The following is a 22,375-nucleotide window of genomic DNA, read 5'->3' as shown; positions in this document are numbered from 1 at the left end:
GTTAGCTAGAGGTTTAATCGTCACTTTATAAGATGTCGGTCCGTTTGTTGGCGCAACCTGGTTCTCGATCATTAGGCAAGATCGCTTTCCTTGACAGGCATCACTTGCCGAAGACGAATTTTGGTTGATGGTCTTCCGAAGGACGTTTGTAAGAGGTACGGGGGCTTGTTGACATGGATGGTGGTGCCGATAAGTCCATTGGAGAGCACGTCTCATCCTGTCGCAATGTTGGATGCCCATCTCGTCGTGTTGACTGGGTGGTCATTGTCGTGCTCCGCCCAGGGGACAGGTCACTTACGGGTTGTTGGGCATTTTGGGAAGGCGGGATCGGCGTTGTTTTGATGAACCGGGAGCACCAAGCTGGACTTGGGACCGAGGTTCAAGTTGAGATGTCGAATTCGGGGCAGGCGTTGCCGCGAGCCACGCTGGTGAGCTACTTCTGCCAGCGTGGCAGCGGAGGCACTACGCCTAGCCTCACTGCCCAGCTTAACTGCAATTATGCATGAATGCCATGTTCTGGAGGCCTCAGAACCTGACGGCGAGAGAACGTTTGAACCTTCCTCGGAAGGCGAGGATCCACTTCTCTGGAGAGAAGACATGTATTTACGTAGGTGGCGAGGTTTTTGAGAGCAGCGATGCTAAGCCACCTTAGAAGCAACACACTGATGCCCTGTTTGTACTGCTCAATCACCCCGGGACAGCAACACAACCTGTGCGTAAGATGCGGAATGCTGACTGTGCTCCGAACATGACATGGTGGTTGGGCGCGGAAACTCCCTCGTGTAACAAGGAGCCAGACTGCTGGGGAAGTGATCACCACCTTATCATCATCGGTCTCCATCCCTCACGTCTCCGCCCTTTCCACCGCAAGTGTTCCGTGATCAACTGGGACAACTTTCGCTCACGTCTCGATAGCCTGTCTTCAGATTCGTCGTCACTCCTTGTTGAGCACATACAAATTTCACTAAATAGCATTACGCCATTTACCTGAATTGATGCCGGTCGACCGGCACCAGATCTCGGCCTGCTTAACTTGTAGGCTGCCCGCCGTCAAGCCAAACAGGTTGCAAGGCGAGACCCTACTTCTACGCAGGCCCGTACACGACTGCATTATCTTACAGCTAAGGCTCGGAAATATGAATGCGATCTCTCGCGACGCCAGTGGCATGCATGGTGCGAGCAATGTTCCGCTAAATCCTCGAATGCCTCAATCTGGCGAACGTTTCGTACAATGGAATATGGTCGCCATTTTACTAACGCAGCAGCAACAGCATTCTTTGCAGCTAATTTGTCACCGGATGATTTCGGCAAAGAAGCAGCACGAAAACTTTTTTCCCAAAGTATGATATATTGCCTCCTTCAGCTGCTAACATTAATTTTCAAGTATCCCTGCAGATGCATACACAATACCATCTGCTGCTAACGCAGATAGAATTGTGAGCTCTTTTCTATGCTTGAGTTACTGGCTGCTATTGATGAGGCGAAACGAAAAACAGCGCCCGGCCCGGACAAAATTCAGTATGAGGTTTACAAGAACCTGCGTTCCGTATCACTCCCTCAACTACTAGAAGCTATAAACAATGTGCGGCTGCATGGTGTCGTACATGAGCGCTGGAAATCTGCTGTTGTGCTCCCTATTCCCAAACCAGGAAAGCCCCCAACAGACTCCCGCTAACTTGCGAGCAATCTCATTAACATCAACGCTGTGCGAGCTTGCATAGAAAATGCTGGCTACACGACTGTTTTGGTGGCTGGAACCGCACATTTTTTATTATCCCGCTCAAATTGGATTTCGTCCATACATAGGTACAGAGGACAGGTTGGCGGTCTTGACATCAGGAGTACTGTCCTCTACCCGCCTCCGCAATGGGCGTACCATATTGGCAATGGACGTTAAAAAAGCATAGGACGTCAGTCATGCTGCAATCCTGAACGCCTTTGACGTGCTCCACCTCAGTTTGAGATTACGCAGTTTTGTCGCATCATTTCTGGACGGGAAAACATTTGCAATATGCCTTAGTGGCGACCCAGTTGGTTCATTCATTTCGCTAAGTGGCCTGGCCCAGGGATCAGTATAGTCACTGACATTAATCAACATTGCTTTGATCCCACTGGCATGGCGTTTGCAGACATCCCTGAAATCAAGGTTTTGCAATACGCTGATGAAATCATGGTATGGAGCACGCACCAAGAACTTCTTACTCAGGAGCCTGCTCTTCAATCAGCTGTAGATATTACCTCTGATTACGCTTCTTCCATTGGCCTTCAGCTTTCCGTGTGTAAAACTACATACACGTGTGTCGCTAACCGTTGGGGACTCCGTAAACTTACAGCAAATCCAATTCGTCTCTGCCTATCAGGCACCCCACTACATGAAAGTCCGAGTGTAAAAATTCTGGCCTTAAATATTCACCAATCAGGATCAGCGACTGCTTGGCTTTCTCAGGCAAAAAAGCAAGCTATTTAGAATATTCGTTTGATTAGAGGAATTTCTCCTAAAACAGGTGGCGCTGGCTCCTCTGTTGCACGCCAGTTGATGAGGGTGGTGCTGCAGACACGTATTGTTTATCAAGCCCAGATGCAGAATCTTACAAGAGCACAACGGGATCGCCTTGAAGCCGTGAACTGAGAAGCAATGAGAACCATTACATACCTTCCACGAATCACTCCGGTCGTAGCATTACAGGAGAATGCGCAGCTCAACACCATAAATAAGCTGGTGCAGCAGCGCCGTAAGGCGCGCAGACCTAAAGCCTCCTTATCACATTCCATGCAAGCACTAAGGGCGTATGCAACTTTACATATTATTCAGCAGGCACCTGCGCCTGGTCTCCCTCCCTGTAAGTTTGTGCAGTTAGGCGACAATAAGCCAGCATATAACCGCAGACCAACGTCTGGCAACTCGGCATAGTCCCTTCGCCAGAGATTTCAAGAGCAAGATGCTCACCTGCCTCAAGGATCCATTGTAATGTACGTGGATGCAAGCTACAAGTCTGTGAAGCTATAACAGCAATTTACTGTCCGTTGAGACCTAGCCTGAATCGGACATCGACGTTTAAGCGTTCGGAAGAACCTACATCTTTCAGCGCTGAGCTCGTGGTAGTTCAGGAGGCGCTCTGCTCCGTGGCCACCATTACGATGCTCCCTACGGCCAAGTTGTCATCCGCACTGACACACTTCAAGCGGTACGTTTACTCCGACGTGTCAGCTGTTGCCCGAAATATGTCAAGACATTCACCAGCTTGCGGCGCGCATCCCGCAGTCGGTAGGTATTGAGTGGGTTCCACGGAACCTTCTGCCTTCACAAAGTCAAGCTGATTTAGCAACGCACCTCATGACCCAGGATTAATCATTACCACGGCTCCTTGATGTGGACGACGCTCCCTCCTTTTATCAAGAAAGAAACAGCTCCGGAGCCGCACACGTGCTCTTATCCCTGCGTGCGCGGTATTCCTCCCCCGCGGTCTTACCCGTGCAGACGAGGTTACGGTTAGGAGGATCCGGGTAGGGGTTGCCCTCACACCAGCTGTCACTCGGACGGAGTCTCATTTTCGATACTTGTATCTCCGCCAAGGGTGTACGATATGTAAAGACGGAAATGTTGAAGCCGACATTCACTATTTGCTGTGGGTCTGCCCTGCTTATAAGCCAACATCTATCCGGCACTTGACGATAGCTGGCCTTTCAGCTAACAATCCTGCCTCGTATCTCGCTTGGACTCAGGGACCACATCATCGCTCACTCTTGGACTTCACAAAATCAGCCAACCTTTTTCCATTCATTTATTCATTAGCTCAATATTCATCTCATACCTTACTGATGCCCTGAGGCAATAAATATCGTTACAAATAAATAAACAATGGCACAAATGCCCTGTTTTCGTTATTCAGCTCAACGCTATGTTTCCTACCAAGTTCATGTTAAAATCACACTTTCTTTAAAAACAAAAACGTCATTGCGATTACTGCGGTCTGTAGCATACACATCTTAATAGCGTTGACATTTCAACGCAACCAAGACATTTTATATATATATGGCTGGTGTGGTCTTTCCAAGTCTTGAGAATAGTGCGATGCGGTAAATGCAGATGTCTCAAAAAGTTCCTAAAGTATTATCGTGCCCGCAGCCGTTGTGGCTATTGTGCTAGAGCAGTCGAGTGCTAATCCCACGGGTCTGGGGTTCAATCTCTCAAGCGGCAGCCATGTTTTCATAAAGGCCATTCACAATGTGCACACCTGCCGTGCAGCGTCAGTGCAGTATAAACATCCACTGATGTCAGAAATTGTTTAACCATCCACTAAGCCCCCCCCCCCTCCCTGCTCCGTCCCTCATAACCAACTTCTCCTTCAGATGTAGAATCTTGTAAACCAAAAACCAGAAGTGTCCGAAGCAGTTGCCGTAATAGCTGACATCGAATTTTATAATATGCGTCTTAGCTTCTCAGGTGGCTCCTCTTGTTGTGGTGAAACCTCTTGCCGAGGACGACTGCTTAAAACTGTTACTTCAATAGTCACTTTCTGGGAACTTTGTTTTTTGTTCAGCAGTTCTTCAACATGACTTCCATCGCCATAGCCACAAGAGTGCAACTCTAAGCACAAACACTATCTCCAAAAATACGCTTTGTTGAGAGAATTTTCTATACGTCAACAGAAACAACTTACATGTGATGACAACACCAGCCACGCAAGTCGACCAACAGTCATGATGTTCATCGTCAGAAATATTTCCACAAACTATGAAAATAACAGCTATTGTTGTATAGCATTTCGTATTTTTACTTTTATAATGCGACAGGCTGCCTGGTTTGAAAAGAAACGTAGAAAACAACTACAACATATTTTTGCTGTAAATAGAACAAGAACAACTGGTGACACAACTCCCCATGAATTGTCAGCTGGAAAAGGTCGGATTCCATGTAAAGAAGTGGCAATGCGAAACTATAACAAATAAAAATGATTAATACCTTTTAAAGGAAAAAAAAAAGTTTTTCTTTAAAATAGATAAAAATGTTAACACGAAAAAAAAATTGAACAAATGTGTCCAACTTGTTTTTCTCAAGTTTTCTTGGTGTTTATGTCAAATACATGCATCGCAACCACTTCCAGCAAAATGCAAAAATATAGCGCTAACGGGACCCAGGCCTGTTTTACATTGCTACCTTCCACCATACGCACCTGAGGAAAATTTTCTCTTCTGGAAAAAATAATACTTCAGTAATACTATGACCGTATTTTCTTAGTACTGCCTAAGGAAGATAATTTGCAAAGTTGAAGACCACAGTCGAAAAACGTCATTCTTATATTAGCGGTAAGAAATGCCATACTATCGTATCAGTGTGAAAGCACAACATAAGACCGGTAAACACATTCATGGATATCTTTGGTGAGGCTTATGTAAGCTCGAGAAAGCCATACGATTGGATTATTTATGTCACCAAGCGGATGATTACAAGGTTTTCAATTGGTGTGCTAAAGAGCGGCTATATAGTTACTGAACGCCAATTATAAATCACTCGTCAGTCACTCATTTTAAGTCCAGGAAGCACATCTACTCGATTAAGCTGAGTTGGGAAATAAATTGTTTTAACTACAATATTTAGAAGATGGGCCGGACCAAGACAGATCTTGATTTTGGCGCGAAGGACGTTGCCTTGCTCAGCGCCAGTATTTTTCACTTTTAGCACTTTAATTACTTGAGTGTTATGTAGAGCAAGAAAAAAAGGAATGAGGACAGTGATCAAGGGCGGATATGTGCTGAGAGCTGGCAAAAATTTGAGACAAAAAACTAACGCTATTTCCAAGGGATTCGAATATGTGAAAGTGCCATTTTTAAGCGTGGTCGGAATTGACTCTGACATATTTTGGTTGTGAAATTCGTGAAATATTTGCTAACTTTACTGCCTATAATCATTTATATTTCATAGTATTTTTCTTGGTGTCATACAGTATTGCCAAGTGGGTTTTGGGTTAAACTTAAAAACTTTACGTAGGTTTCTGTCAAAGGATGCTGCTTAACGTTCGGTTATCTCTATTGTTCTGGTATCTTAGCAAATAGAGAGTCCAAGGCAAACCGATTACTGCCCAGAGATTTCTAGGCAGAGAATAGTATTTTTGATACGTTTGAACTTTCGTGCATTTATTAAGAGAACTGGCAATTAGGTTCAAAATTTTCCTGCATGCTATTTTAGCGAAGCAGTTATTCTTAATAATAGTTAATTGAGGGCTTCTTGATATGGTACTAAATTTACTGTTGTAGAATGAATGCTTCTTTCTATATTTTGGCCTCATTTAGAAATTATTGGTAGGATAAAGAAATGCAGGTTCGCTGACCTCAAAATCTAGAATTCCTGCCGGCAAGTAACATTTGTTCGTTAATACGTGACCGATAAGTGTTCTAGAGCCAAGCTGGTCCAACGTGTTAATAGTGTTAATGAAGTTCCTAGTCCATGATCCATAAAGGCGTTGCAGTAATCTGAGAACGAAGAATCTCTATAATTGATAATGCTATTGTTAATATATTGTCGCGTGGTGGTGACCAGGGTCGATGGCACAAATGAAGAGTCGGTGATTGCACTGACGGAACTCTTTATTGGGCTGACTTGCGCCCGCAAAAGAACTAAGCAACTCGGCGGCAGCGATAGCAACAAACGTGCTCGTCGATCGTCGAACAAAGAATGCCCGTCACACTCGTCAACGCTCAATTTAAAGGCTGCTCAGAACAATCTAGATAACGTCGCAAACAGCTACCAGCACAAGCTAGAACATTGTAGAAAGACACACGAGTGGACGGAATCTTCGGAACAAATCTCGGTGCATCTTCCGCTACAATGAAACTGATAAATGTGTGACTCGCGACATCGAGCATTAACAAAAAACGAATACGGAACTGATACGTGATCCAAAATCAGAGTGATAAGGCCGTATGCAGCTGGCTGTTAAAAAAAACAGCAAATACATTTTTGAAGGTTTCGCGGCAATACCTCACAATAATGATGTTTTTGTTTTCACAATTAAAGCTAGTGTTAGAATGATCTAGCTCGAGTATGATGACGAAGGGGAGAGGTAGGCTCATGCAAATAAAGAGTTTTTATTCGGAAGGGATGATTGTGAAGTGCTATTTACACCCCTTTACATTTGTAGCGGCACAATAGTCAATACCGGTGTTGTACCGCCTCGGCTCTTGACACGCGCTGGCGCACGCTGCGCGAAGCCACGCTCTAAGTAGAATAAATTAGTTGACATATTGTTCCCGATGTGCGCGATTCGTCCGCGTCACGCTCAAAATAATTCGCGGGAAAATAAGTTTCCACCCCTCTAAAATTTGGTGACCCGGAAGAAATGGACGCGAATGACGAAACCACGGATGCAGCATCAGGCCCCAGGTTCCAGCTCATATATCTGCGCCAGAGGGCATCGCGTTTCGAAGATGCCCCAGCCTGCCTCCCCGTACGACCACTTCGAGGTTACAGGACTGGCCCCGAAGATAATCTGGGAGCACAGCTTATGCAACAGTTGTTCATCGCTGAGGGCCTTGGCGACCGTAAGCAGTCTCAGCTCCTCGATCGCATCCGACACCTGCTCCGCGACCGTCCACAGGACAACAGCCCGCTGCTCCGGAAGCTGTGCTGAGGCTATTTCTAAAAACGTCGTGGTCGTCTTGGCCACAAAAGGTGCTGTTACCTCGGATAAACCGCAGAGTTGACTGACGATGTCTCTAACAACTGCTGTCCGCGTTCCGTGGGTGGACTTATGCCCGCCGCCTTGTCGTCTGGAAGCAAAATCATCTCGAGGCTAAAACCCAGCGCCTCGAGAACACCGCTTCTGCAATGCGAGTGTCAATTCCTCGTGGCTTCCGGCGCTGCTACCACTAACAATTAAGCCGTCGTTTCAGTTCCAGCCAACGATCATGCCCAGGCAGTGATCGCTTGAGCTGAGACCACTGCAAATTCGGCACCGCTGCCCGGCAGTGGCGGCATCTTTGCCTGTGGTCGGGAAACGCGGCGGCTTGTCACTGATGGCGGCCTGTGACTCTGAATCTACACTCAGCCGCCTACTATATATCTCAGACAGGATCTCGGGATGCCTCTTCCTCCTTGACTGCGGTGCTCAGGTTAGCGTTCAAAAGCGCGTGTTTACAGATTAGTTGGTTCTGCATATTGCACATGAAGTTAATTCAATCAAATGAAACTTTATTTTCCGACTTACAATAAAGATGGAGGAATTGTAGAAAACGTGGCTGCTGGACTGATTAATGAGTTAGCGAAGAAATGTGGACGATAGAACAGACACATACAACGAAAGACAGGCCATAATACTTGCTATTATTGGGGTTTGACAGAAACAATTAGATAAAACAGTGAGCAAAAAAGCTCCATGTTACCAGGCAGAGCAAGTACGCTCATCACGAACCGCGCTACGATTGATAAAAACGAGGTAAGAAAATCACATTCAGCTTCGGAAATCTACACAGAAATGTCACTCACACAATGATCAGACAACGATTTTAATATTCAAGGACAAGCCCAGCTTCTAGATTGCCGCTCTTGCCTAAAAGTTTAGTATCCTCAATTTGTGGGCTATATGTGCTGGCACATATCGCCGAAAATATGACAGAAAATATTCTAGGTAGGTATTGTTTCTATGCTGTAAATTATTTGCGTACTTGCGTTGCCAACCACTGACGCAGCGGCTAGTTCGGCCTTACTATAAAGTCCCACATGAAAGCAGTATGCAGTATACCACTGTCTGGCATGGTTTACATAGGAGATGACATTTTTTCTTTTTACACCCCCTCGCAAACGCCGGAAATGCGGCGGCAATGCTGTGACATCTTGTTGTGAGCTGAACACCACAAAAGAATAGTGCCTGCGGCTGCCTTCTTGAGGTGTTATGTCACCTGGTGCCCATGTGGGATCACAAGAGGGTTAGAAGACAGAACATATGGTCCAGTCTTCTCGTCAACAAATAATTTTTTTTTATTGGGCCAATCCACCTCCTAGGGAACTTACGCCTGATGCCTCCCTCGACACGTGGATTAAGGGAAACGCCAGCGACGTCCGGATATTCAATCTCGAGCAGAGGATTAGGCCTGTGTCACCCGGGATCGGCATGGTCTCGGAAGCACATGCTGACCATCTCCCCTACCTCCAACTTTCCTTTCCACAGTAAAATTGTGTTTCAGATCACTTCATGTCTAAATCATATTGTCACGTGCTTTGGGTTGTCATAAAGGGGCGGAAGTAGCTGGAGATCGAAAGAAGCCGAAACTGGTGGGCTTTGATGACTCTTTGTTCTCCAATGTAGAAAAAACAACAACATGCACATAGGACCTGAACGCGTTTCTTCATGCACGTTTTTATCATAATCGTGTCACAGTCGCCTGATGTGTGTGCTTGCAGTGTATGGTGTCGTTGCGCCTGCTCCTTATTTTCTTTATATTCCCTGTTTCACACCCCAAAACACAGTTCGTATTAGCCCATGTCCTTTGTCCTAACTGCCTCTTCTGTCTTAGAGTTTATATGCAGTTTCATCTACAACAGGTTAACTTTCTGCCTCCGTCCCGCCTCAATTGGCGATGCGCTTTGCCAGGAGCGCCTTTTCAGGCGGTCAACACCTCACAGATCGCAACCGACGGAGAGTGCTCAGTCACCCTATTTTTGCTATCAAGGATTTGGGTTTGCCATCATGGGAGCGGAATTTCTCGCCACTTATGAAATAGGTGCAGACATGCGATCTCGCCTATATTCTAGCCACACGACCCATTTGTTTTCGGAATGGCATCCTTGCTCCGGGGGCCACGACTACACTTTCAGCCGCTCTGCAGCTTGGTCAGCCTCAATTGCTACGATTCTGGCCACGTTTCCTGCCATCATACGGCTGAGGAGCCGCGAGCTTCTAGTCCGCTATCTGTCACGCATTACATAGTCACCAGGGGAATACGAGTGTTCTCCCGACAGCACCGCCCATTCTGAAAACCGACTCGCTACAGCCCGCCGCGAGTTTGATCATATGCTGCAAATAAGCGCCCTTTGGCAGTCGTCGAGCAGTTGGTCTTCTGGTAGCACATTGGGCCGAGTCGGGAACCCAGCAATTCGGATATCGTTCCCTAACGGCCGCACCGTCCCATATTGAATTCTCTTTCTCAAATTCGAAGTTTTGTGGCCGATATAAATGGCATGATCATTGGTTCTATGCCAAGATGAACCTGATGAAGGCCTGACGGAGCCACCAAGAACAGCAATGACACTGCTCTGGCCATGCACACTCTGGCCGACGCCCCTTTACGCCTCACTACCGAGGCCTCCGGTTCCGCTGTAGGCACCGTTCTCCAAAACCAACATCTTCAGGATGACTGGTGGTACTAGCTGGGTTACTTATCATAGAAATTCAAGCCTGCAGAAACGCGGCACATTAAATTGGGCCTTGTGGTGCTAGTTGTCTACCTCGCCATTTGACTTTGTTATGTGCTACGGACCACAAGCCCTTAATCAAAGTTTGAGAAAGCGCTAACATCAACCAAAAACATTTAATATAACCAAAGGCTTCGGGACCGACTCGGTCCCTTCCTGAGCGGCGACTGAAGTTCGAGCCCGCAGTAGTGGCCAGCTGCCTTCGCTTCCAAATTTTCCCAGCACTTGGCGGAGTACATTGGTGTAAAATAGTTTAAGGGACAGAGCTGGTCCCGAAACGTTGGGTCATACCGATTGTTTTTATGCGGGTAAATGTTATATGACACCTTTCTTTTAAGAACCAGCGGGTAGATTTCCGCCGATGTTCTAGTACAAACTTTAGCTTTTTGACCAAGAACAGGTTAGCGCAAAACGAGACGGACACTAGAGAGGAGGACAGGACGCCGCCCTACTGGCAACGGATTATTTTATTCAAGGACACACAAAATATAGATCAATCATAAAAAATTTTGACAATTCATGCAAGAACAGCCCACTTGTGTTAAGTTACAGATTTCGCATTTAGAACTATCACAAGTGGAAGACAAAATATGCCAGATAGATCACCCACGGGCCCAGAAAGATTTTGTATCTTATGAATCGGCGCACTCGAAAACAGTTAAGCGAGCTATTGCCACAGGAATTTTACAGGCAGCAATGGTGAAGTCACGCTCGGACACCATGGAGTCGAGCTCCCAACTAGAAATGGCGAGATTTCAAAGCACAGGCTTCCCCCAGTCAGTTCTGACGGGAGCATTTTAGCGGTTTTTTCAGAGCATAAATGAAAAGACGAATATGACTGAGTATTTGAGTCGTTTCTTCAGATCATAAAGGAAAAGAAGAATAAACCGTGTGATCCCGAAGACAAGGTGGTTATGCCTATGGCTATTCCCTTCTGCCATAAAGTACGTCATAGCTTGAAAAAAGGAGCCACCAAATATACATAGTAGTAACAGGCTGAGGATTCGGGCTACTGAGTATGCGTTATGTTCCGTAGCGCATCAAGAACACAAGCGCTAATGTCTGTCACTTGTGTCCTGGCGGCGCTATAGAACAAAGCATTGTACTTGTTATTTTCTCGGCTGCTTGTAATTTGGCCACCCTTTGTCCTGATATAACCAAACACCAACAAAGAAAAAGAGAAACTACTGGACATAAAATGGCCTCAAATAAATTGAATGTAATGAAAGTGTTATTTATAAGGTTATACTCACATCTGGACCACACTGTTCAGCCGCGACGCTGCTAATACGATAAGTTAAGGGAGCACAAACGCCCGATGGGCGCTGGAAAGGGGTCAGATCTTTGGTTTCATTGTAAGGGCTGCACTCTGCGCTGATGCGCACCCATTTGCGAAGAAACTATTTGTAGGCAGAAGCCGCGAATGTGTAGCCCGCTAACTACCAGCAGCCTTTTAAGGTGAAGGCCTTTATTCCCTCATCGTTGTCATCTGCAAAAGTGTCACGATTTTACGGCGGCTCTGAGTGGTCGAGACGGAATGACGTAATGGATGTCTCGACCAATCACAGAGCACCACCAATATATGTATAATTATTAATGTCTTATAATTACTAATAAAATAATACGTACTAATTGATACCTAAATATTTATTAATCGCTAATTAGTGACATTTGCATATATAATTAGTTACTAAATAATGCCACGCACCCGGTAAAATCAACCGCATAACAGTACACGTAGAACGAAGGATACAATTAGCAGCATAAATGCACTCGCAGAATGTGAGAGTAGTCGCTCGCTTTACTTGTAGCAGCATTCATAGCTACATGAGCAACAGTCGCGTAGCAGAATGCAGCACTGAGGCTTTCGCCCTTCATCACTTTAGTCGCCAAAATCTCCTCGAATTTTTTTGATCATAAAGAAGGGGCAAAATTGTGTCAGTGACGCTTCTCTTTTCGTATATAAAACTGAATAAGGCTCTTTGGAGTACTTTGCTTGAGCAAAGAACAAGGTATTAATTATTCTGCTCTTCATGGTGTTATAATAGGACTAAACCGTTGTTATGAAGACTTATGTTGTTTTGTGTGCATTTCGTTTTTAAGCATTTATTGCATTTTCATCGGTTACATTTCCTTCGTTATCAACTCCGCATCACTTTGGCGGTACACCACAGTTCCTTGTCTGTTCCGCTGTGGTGCGAAGTAATCGCGCAACAAAATACTTATTTCGGTACATAGGAGTTTGTTTTTTTCTGGGTTCTGCATTTGCATGCCGCTTCGTCCCCTCGTTTTCTATAGAACATGTTACATTCTCCCTTTAAAACCGCGTTTTATTGTGATTAAGCTTTTAAAGACTCAGTAACCTTAATCAGTTTTTGTTTCACATAGATATCATTGTCATGCGATAAAACCTATCCTTCCGATATGTGCGGGAGCCGGAAGGTGGTGTGACAGAAAAACTATACGTTTTGTGTTTTCTTCAATAAAATTTTCAGTTACCAGTAGTGCGTCGTCTTGTCTTTCTCTCTCATGCAGGTTTTTTTTCGCGCTAACCTTGTTATGATGACGTTATTTTATCCGTTTTCCTGGATAAAGAATCGCCAGATTCTAATTCGCTCTTCTATATGAACGGTTTTATTTCCCACTTTATTTTAGAATTTTGCGTCCATTGTTCTCCGAAACAGCATTTTATGGGACTTTGCCGACTCTCCTGGAGTCGAGGAAGATATCAATAGCAGAGAGATCCGGGAAGACCTGCTACGGAGCGAAGACCCCGCTCGGCAACAAAAACCGGTCCGTCTGGGGGCCGAGGCCGCGAAATGACAAAATCCCTATGTTAGCCTTATTCGCGGAGGCTCCGGCCCCCGTACTTTAGGCGTACGTGCCGGGGATAGGGAGTGGGGGCCTCCATTTATGATGGACGATCAAAGTTGTTATCCATCCCCCCTTGTACGAAACTAGTCCCGCCGGGCGTTCGATCCAGGCGTCCGTGAGGCGCTCTTCGTTGGGCACTTTCTCGAACGCCGCAGAACACAGCGTACAGAAGCAGGCGCAGTACAGCAGGCATCAGCGGCATTTCAAATTGATTTCAGTCATGGGCAGTATCGAAGATACATGTATCTTCGATACTACCTTCAGGATGCTTGAGTCCACGCGGCTATGCTTCACTCTTACACGGGATAAAAGGCTTCGGAAATATAATTTTGCAGGGTATCGAGTATCGGTATCGAAGATGCTTTTTCGAATTATCTTGTCCAGCCCTGATTTGTTTATAGGTTGATATTGAAAAGCGCATTAAAAACACGGATAACAGCAAAAGAAGGACACTTGAGCGCTGAAATCCGTGCTTTTTATGCGTTTTTCAGGATCAACATGGATAAACAACTCGCCCAAACGCAGCCATATTGGTTTACAGGAAAGTCAAGGCGCAGTATCTGCCACAACATTCCGCGGACATCTTAAACTGATTGGTTGAAAGGCGCGATAACTGTTTCACTTGTTTTCTGTGGACACCTCAACTGCGCCATAAGAGAATGGAGTAAGATGGGAGTGAAAGTGGAAAGAGAGATAGAGGAGCCGTAGTGGAGGGATAGGGAGTAATTTCGACCACCTGGGGATCTTTAACGTGCGCTGACAGCGCACAGGACACGAACCCTTCTTCGTTTCGCCTCCATCGAAGCGCAGTTACCGAGGCCGGGTTCTAACCCAGGTACTCCGGCACAGTAGTCGGGCATCTTACTACTGCACCACCCCGGCGGGGTCAAGCTATAAGGAAAAGGTTAAAGGTAGGAACAAAAAATTAAAAGGTCTCTTAGATGTCTCTTAAAAGGAGAATGACGAACGCCTACCCTTCCTCTCCTATCATTTGCCTCTCATCATTTGCCTCTTATCGGCGTTCGTTGCAGTACTACATCTATATATAATTTGTTTACGGGGAGGGAAGGGCGCAGTATCTTTCACAATTTCTCCAGCAAGTGGTGGTGGTGGTGAAAAACTTTATATTTGGGAGCCTTAAGGGATTGCATGCTAGTGACGGGTCGACTCTTGGCTGCGTGTTGTGGCCGGAAGCTGGGGCTTCCCAGCGACACCCAAAACCCAGTCCGTCAGCCGCTTTTGAACGGCCGGGTCAGAGCTGGACACCGCAGCCTCCCATCGCTCGAGGTCGGAGAGTTGCCAAGTGGCTGGAGGGTGGAATTCTGAGCATTTGATCATAATACGCTCAAACTCAGCTTTATGTGCCCCACACAGGGTGCACTGCGGCGAGAACAGTCCTGGATGAATCAAAGATAAGAAAGCAGGGGTACGGGACTGAAGTTGGCGCCACGTCACCTGTTGTAACTTAGTCATAGATTTATGAGGAGGAGGGTAGTTGGTTTGTTGAGCACGGCAATGGAGAGAGATTTCGTGATAGGATACCATGTGCTCGCTATCATCTCCCCAGGCAGTGCAGTCCCTCTTTGCCTGACGTATCCTCGAGCAAAACAGTGAGCTGCTTCGTTGCCTGGGTGACCCGTGTGAGCGGGCACCCATATTGGTTGAATAGGGTGTTCGGGTGGGGGGAGGGAGGCGAGGAACCGGAAGGCTGGGGCAGAGATCCGACCGCGATAGAAGTTCCGTACGGCGGATTTAGAATCGCTAAAGATGGTTGTGGCTCGGGTAGTAGCTATGGCGAGGGCAACCTCCACCTCCTCCGCCTCCAGGGAAGTGGAGGCAAAAGTTGTACCGGCCGCGACCAGTTGCAAAGAGTTGGAAACAGCGCTGAGGGCGAACGCTGGGCGGTAGGGGTATGAGGCAGCGTCTACGTAAACGGTCTCTGGCTGGAAGCCATAGTGTTTGTGAAGAGCTTCTGCGCGTGCCTTGCGGCGAGTGGCATGGTGCTCTGGGTGCATATTCTTTGGCAGGGGATGCACCTTAAGAACGCGGTGTATCGCAGGGGGAAGTGTATGTTGTGTAGAGTAGTGACCGGGAGGTGAGAGATGGATGCGAGCAAGGATGTTCCGGCCGGTGAGGGTAGATGATAATCTCTCCAACTGGGCTGAGCGGTGGGCTTCCGTGAGCTCAGTTAGGGAGTTATGGATGCCCATGTCAAGAAGGCGTTCATTGGAAGTGTAGCGGGGTAAGCTGAGGGCGGCCTTGTACGCCTGTCGGATAAGGGTGTTAACCTTGTCTTTCTCCACCCGCGTGAGGAAAAGATAGGGGAGCGAGTACACAACACGGCTCAGGACAAATGCCTGTATAAGGCGTCTGAGGTCATGCTCGCGCATACCACGATGGCGATTGGCTATGCGGCGAATGAGGCGGATTGTTTGATGAACCATCACCGTCAGCTTAGTGATAGTTGCGGTATTCTTGCCATTATTTTGTATCAGAATACCAAGAATCCTGATGTTGTCCACTTCTGGTATCCGGGTGTTGTCAATTGTCAAGAAGATGGGGGCAGGAGGGCCTTTGTTTGCACGACACCTAGGAGGTCGGAGTATGAGAAGCTCCGATTTGGTAGAGGAACAAGCCAAACCGACATTTGCGGCAATGATACTACAATGTCTGCTCCGGCCTGTAATGTATCTTCCATGGCGCCAATGTTACCTGTGGCGGTCCACAGTGTAATATCATCGGCGTATAAGGAGTGGGACAGGGCAGGGATTTGGTTGTGGGCGTGTGCCATGGGGATAAGGGTAATTTTGAAAGATGGAGATGAGAGCGAGCTGATGGTGATTTCTGCTGTGCGATGACTAAGAAAGGCGGATATGTACTGGTGGACACGCGAGCCGACGTGAAGCGATGAGAGAGCATCTAAAATGGCTGCGTGACGGACATTATCAAAGGCCTTTGTGAGATCTAGGGCAAGAATTGGTCGGGTGTGCTGTGTGTGGCGGGGGTGAAGGACATCTTCTGGCAGTTGCAGCGTAACATCCTATGTGGAGAGGTGTGGCCGTAAAATATCAGTACGTCACTACAACCCTTGCGGCAAGTGTGAGCTAAGACGGTGCACCATCGCTCCTGTCGTGTGGCGTTCCTTAGCGCGCGTTCAAGTGTGGCATTGGTGGTGGTGGTGAAAACGTTTATTGCGTATTTGGAGGTTTGACGCGGAGCCTTAAGGGCCTCGGCCTTACAATACTGGGTGGAGACCCTGGCCAGGGACCCCATTGGCGGTTGCCGCCACCCGCGCACGCCGCGTTAAGGCCCTTTGGGCCTGTAGGTCGCCGCAGCCGAGCAGGGTCGCCTCCCAGTCCTCCCGGGAAGGGTTAGGGATGGGGGAAAGGGATGGGTTTCGTTGGCAGGCCCATACCATGTGGTAGGTGTCAGCCACCTCCCCACAGTACTGGCACTGGCCAGTGAATTGGGAGTCAAAATGAAGTACTGCCCGGCACAGCATCGTGTTAGTGAAGAGGCGCAGGAGCAGCCTTCCGTTCGCTCGTTCGATTTTCCTAACCCTTTGCTGGGATTAGGGTATTTGCGATGCGAATTGTGATAAAAAATTACAATATCTTTGAATGTGTAGGCCGGATTGGAATCGATGCCCTCAGCCGATTCAAGTCCCGAGGAAACTGCTCGGAGAGAAAGCGCGCGGGCGGCTGCGTCAGCTGCCTCGTTCCCTGCAAGACCCTAGTAGCTAGGAGCCGCGGGGTCCGTGTCCCGACAGCAATTGTGAAATATTCTATGTGCTAGGGGTGGTCCACCCTTTGGCGACGTTCCGACAAGCCCCTCGTGAGTCGGTGATGATATATTTAGAAGTGTGATCTGAGGCAGCGAGCGCAATGGCTACCTCTTCAGCATGTGTTATAGATTTGGCCTTGAATGTAAGGCTATCGAATGTGATCCCGTTGTGAACGACTGCGGCCGTAAACCAGCCCGCCGGATGTAGTCTCGAGGCATCCACGTAGAACACCTGATTTGCTGCCATAATGGCGGGCTAAGGCTTCCGCCCGCGCCAGGCGGCGCCCATAATGGTCTTCTCGTGACATGTTGGCAGAGAGAGGCCGCACTCTGAGGGTGCGTCTCCAGAGTTCTGGATGCGCTGCCTTTCCTCCTTGAACTGTTTATTTTGAATGTTCAGCCGGGCAAGAAGGCGGCGACCCGACACTCTGTACGAGGCGGGTATATTGGTTCATCAAATGTGCTTCCCGAAGCTCCCTGAAAGTTTTTCAGAGATCTTATATTAGCGCGAACAAAAACACACACAAGACAGGGTACAGGACGAGCGCTAACTGCCAACTGTTTATTGGAAGGAAAGAGGAACGTATATTTAAACCCTCGGCCACTCAGGTGTTCATAGCCCCAATCGCACTCACCCCACCCGGTATCAAAATTCATCAATGACAAGCCTAGGCATGTGTGAACAAGGAAGCGATAAATAAACGGTACAGATCTTAACAACAGTCAAACGTAGCAAAGCAGTGTGAAGACTTGAGGCAAAAGCATTCAAAACTAAACAACGTAAAAATTAGAGCTCACAACAAGGCAATAACCAAAGGTAACTAGCAAAGAGGCAATAGCAGTCAATCCCTCGTAGTAAACGCAGTGTCCATAGCAAAGCAAAAGCAGTCTAACAAAAAGCCATAAAAAACCAGAACAATCAATAAGGTAACAAAAGCATTTTAACAAAAAAACCACCAAGATAAGACCAAGGTAAAAAACCAAACCCAAGGGTAACTAACAAACAATTGTAGCAATAGCAGTCAATATCTCGTAGGAAAGGCAGTGTCATGTATACGGAGCAAAAGCAGTCAAAATCTAAAAATTCAACAAGGTAAAAAATCTATATCTAAAAATATAAAAAAAAAACGCCACTAATACCAAAGACAGGTCGTCCGAAGCAGGTTACAAACAGTGGACAATGGAATACTCATTTCAGATCATATTATCGAGGAAAGATACCTCACTGCTGTAGAGCACTACAGAAGACTCACTGATACAGTCAGTCCCTCTTATCTTTATAAAGTACGCTTCCATGATTTCACGTGCAAGTGAATTGCGGCTCTTGCCAAGAATCCTAATCTCATACAGTCGAGGCTGGCAACCCCTACATGACACGCAATGCTTAGCCAAATTACAGCCTTCCCCAGTTGTTAATGATAAGTCATGTTCCCGTGGACGATCGTTCACGCAGCGTCCAGTCTGGCCTACATACACCTTTTCACAAGACAATGGCATCTCGTAGACAACTCCGATGGCGCATTCTGCAGAGCGCCTAGCATGTTTCTTGCCACAGGCGCTCTTTTTTGCTCCTTGTTTGGCGATACGGGGGCATAACTTTGCCATTTTGAAAGCTGCTGAAAACACCATCGGCACTTTGTACCTCCCCGCCACCTTCTTCAGGTTGTGCGACACCTTCTGCACATACGGCATGACTACAGGTTTACCTTTGCTTTCAGCCGTTTGTCGCGCTTTTCCCTTTATCTTTTGCAGCAATGTCTCAGCCACAGCCGCCACGATCGCACAGGGGAAACCGGCAGAAGAAAGCCTGTCCACCTGATCATTAAAAAAATTCTGCATTTTGTGCGGACACGACTTCATGAGAGCGGATTCCAGGCAGAGAGCGACAATCCCCCTCTTAACTATTTTCGAGTGTGCCGAACTATAGGGCAACAGACCCTTCTGGACTCTGGGGTGATACAACCAGCAAACATTGCTGTTCGAAATGATCATGCGGATGTCTAAGAACTGTAGGCAGTCCTTCGAAGGCATTTCATGGGTAAATGTTAAACCTTTGCCATGCTGCCTAAACTGATTTAAAGCATCATTCACCGTATCCTGGTACGTCATAGCATGGCTTTTGCTCAACAGAACTAGAAAATTATCCACGTATATGAACACTTTTAAAATCTTGGTGCCATCTAGGGCTGTCGTCAATGACTAGTCATAATGCGATAAAAAGATGTTGGTTAGTACTGGTGCTACGCATGAACCAATGCAAATGCCGCGCGGTGCAGATAATGCTCTTTGTCAAATGAAATAAAGGTACTGCTGAGGTAAAATTCCAGAAGAGTCATAAAATCATCTAATGACATGCCTACAGAATTCTGGAACAACACTTCTCCATGTTCTTCCACAAATGCCCTTACCGATGCGAAAAAATCCGCGTGTGGTATGGAGTAAAAAAGGTCTACGACATCCACTGAAAACGCGAACCCGATTGATTGGTTGTGCCCCAGGTGCTCTGTTACATCGTTCGAGCTTTTTGTGACGAAAGGGTCAAATACCTGCAGCTTGTTCAATTGTTTAAGAAGAAACCGACTGACCTGGATCTGCCAAGAGCCCTTTTCACTGACAATTGTTCGAAGCGGAATATCCGGTTTGTGAGTCTTTGCTGTAAAAAATACACTTAACGGGTCAGATTTACACTTGCCAATCGCTGCTGACAATTGTGAAAGGCCCAAGTCTTTGCACAATCGCTCCGCCTTGCTCTTTACTCTTGTAACGCTGCTCCTGACTTGTCTAAAGTTCTTTCTTAGTGCTTCAATTGCCTTCATATTGAAGATACCGGTGGGTACAACGACAAATCCTCCCTCCTTGTCAGCCTGCATCAGTTGTAGGTCATTTTGCCTTAAGAAGCGAACCACAGCTCCCATTTCTTGTCGCATTCTTGCGGAAGAAGGCATGCCAACCGATCTCGACAGAGTATCCACGCCTTCTAAAAGGCACCTCTGCTGGTTCTCTCCATCTGCTTTCCTGGCCACATCTCGATTCACCACCAGCAATTCGTGGGCTTGTACTGAAGCTTCATAACTATATTTTGGTCCTTTCTTCAGCACACTGGAAATCTTCTCAGGGATAGCCACGTCTCCCAACACCGTCAGGTCATGATTGGCGGTATGCACAGCCTTTCTCGTTCCTGTTTGAGCAACTGGCTAAGGGTGCAGTTCCACCATCTCTCTGTCATCTGAGCGGCGACGCGGCTATGTACACGTAACATATGCTCGGCAAGCCACCCTGGATGCTGGGCATAACAAGCTAAACGTAACCAGTCCTGGAAAAGCCGGACTTGCCGCCACATTTCGGACCTTAGTATCTTGCACACACGCTTAACATGCCCCGGTGATGGCTTAACATTTCCACAAATCGCACTTACATCCCCCGGCGTCGAACCGTTCCTGAGGCAGAAAGTGAGGCTCCTTGCTCGGACCGTGGAAGCGACTATGTACGTGATCAAAGTGTCCACTTGAGGGTAGGAAGAGGAAACACATAAAGATGGGCCCGCAGTAGAAGAAATATGCTTCAGTAAGATGTGTTGTCGGCCTAGTTGGTGCAGTACTTCAGACATCTTATAGTAGCGCGAACAAAAACACACACAAGACAGGGTACAGGACGAGCGCTAACTGCCAACTGTTTATTGGAATGAAAGAGGAACGTATATTTAAACCCTCGGCCACTCAGGTGTCCGGCTTTTCCAGGACTGGTTACGTTTAGCTTGTTATGCCCAGCATCCAGGGTGGCTTGCCGAGCATATGTTACGTGTACATAGACGCGTCGCCGCTCAGATGACAGAGAGATGGTGGAACTGCACCCTTAGCCAGTTGCTCAAACAAACAGGAACGAGAAAGGCTGTGCATACCGCCAATCATGGCCTGACGGTGTTGGGAGACGTGGCTATCCCTCAGATTTCCAGTGTGCTGAAGAAAGGACCAAAATATAGTTATGAAGCTTCAGTACAAGCCCACGATTTGCTGGCGGTGAATCGAGATGTGGCCAGGAAAGCAGATGGAGAGAACCAGCAGAAGTGCCTTTTAGAAAGCGTGGATACTCTGTCGAGATCGGTTGGCATGCCTTCTTCCGCAAGAAAGCGACAAGAAATAGGAGCTGTGGTTCGCTTCTTCAGGCAAAATGACCTACAACTGATGCAGGCTGACAAGGAGGGAGGATTTGTCGTTGTACCCACCGGTATCTTCAATATGAAGGGAATTGAAGCACTAAGAAAGAACTTTAGACAAGTCAGGAGCAGCGTTACAAGAGTAAAGAGCAAGGCGGATCGATTGTGCAAAGACTTGGGCCTTTCACAATTGTCAGCAGCGATTGGCAAGTGTAAATCTGACTCGTTAAGTGTATTTTTTACAGCAAAGACTCACAAACAGGATATTCCGTTTCGAACAATTGTCAGTAAAAAGGGCTCTTGGCAGATCCAGGTCAGTCGGTTCCTTCTTAAACAATTGAACAAGCTGCAGGTAACTGACCCTTTCGTCACAAAAGGCTCGAAAGATGTAACAGAGTACCTGGGGCACAACCAATCAATCGGGTTCGCGTTTTCAGTGGATGTCGCAGACCTTTTTTACTCCATACCACACGCGGATTTATTCGCATCGGTAAGGGCATGTGTGGAGGAACATAGAGAAGTGTCGTTCCAGAATTCTGTAGGCTTGTCATTAGATGATTTTATGACTCTTCTGGAATTTTACCTCAGCAGTACCTTTATTTCATTTGACAAAGAGCATTATCTGCAACGCCGCGGCATTTGCATTGGTTCATGCGTAGCACCAGTACCAACCAATATCTTTTTATCGCATATTGACCAGTCATTGACGACAGCCCTAGATGGCACCAAGATTTTAAAAGTGTTCAGATACGTGGATGATTTTCTAGTTCTGTTAAGCAAAATCCATGCTATGACGTACCAGGATACGGTGAATAATGTTTTAAATCAGTTTAGGCAGCATGGTAAAGGTTTAACATTTACCCATGAAATGCCTTCGAAGGACTGCCTACAGTTTTTAGACATCCGGATGATCATTTCGAACAGCAATGTTTGCTGGTTGTATCACCCCAGAGTCCAGAAGGGTCTGTTGCCCTATAGTTCGGCACACTCGAAAATAGCTAAGAGGGGGATTGTCGCTCTGTACCTGGAATCCGCCCTCATGAAGTCGTGTCCGCACAAAATGCAGTAGAGTTTATATGATCAGGTGGACAGGCTTTCTTCTGCCGGTTTCAACTGTGCGATCGTGGCGGCTGTGGCTGAGACATTGCTGCAAAAGA

General features: G+C 47.0%; 1 pseudogene; it reads right to left on the bottom strand.

Moving 5' to 3' along the window:
• Nucleotides 1-7,370: 7,370 nt before the first annotated feature.
• On the bottom strand, nucleotides 7,371-20,672 carry LOC146177762 (uncharacterized; annotated as a pseudogene).
• Between the last annotated feature and the right edge of the window lie 1,703 nt (nucleotides 20,673-22,375).

Source organism: Amblyomma maculatum, chromosome 10 (assembly GCF_055883805.1).
Source record: "Amblyomma maculatum isolate TAMU_Amacu chromosome 10, ASM5588380v1, whole genome shotgun sequence".
NCBI classification, from domain to species: domain Eukaryota; kingdom Metazoa; phylum Arthropoda; class Arachnida; order Ixodida; family Ixodidae; genus Amblyomma; species Amblyomma maculatum.
Note: the sequence above shows the minus strand (reverse complement) of the source record. Positions and strands in the feature narration are given on the sequence as shown.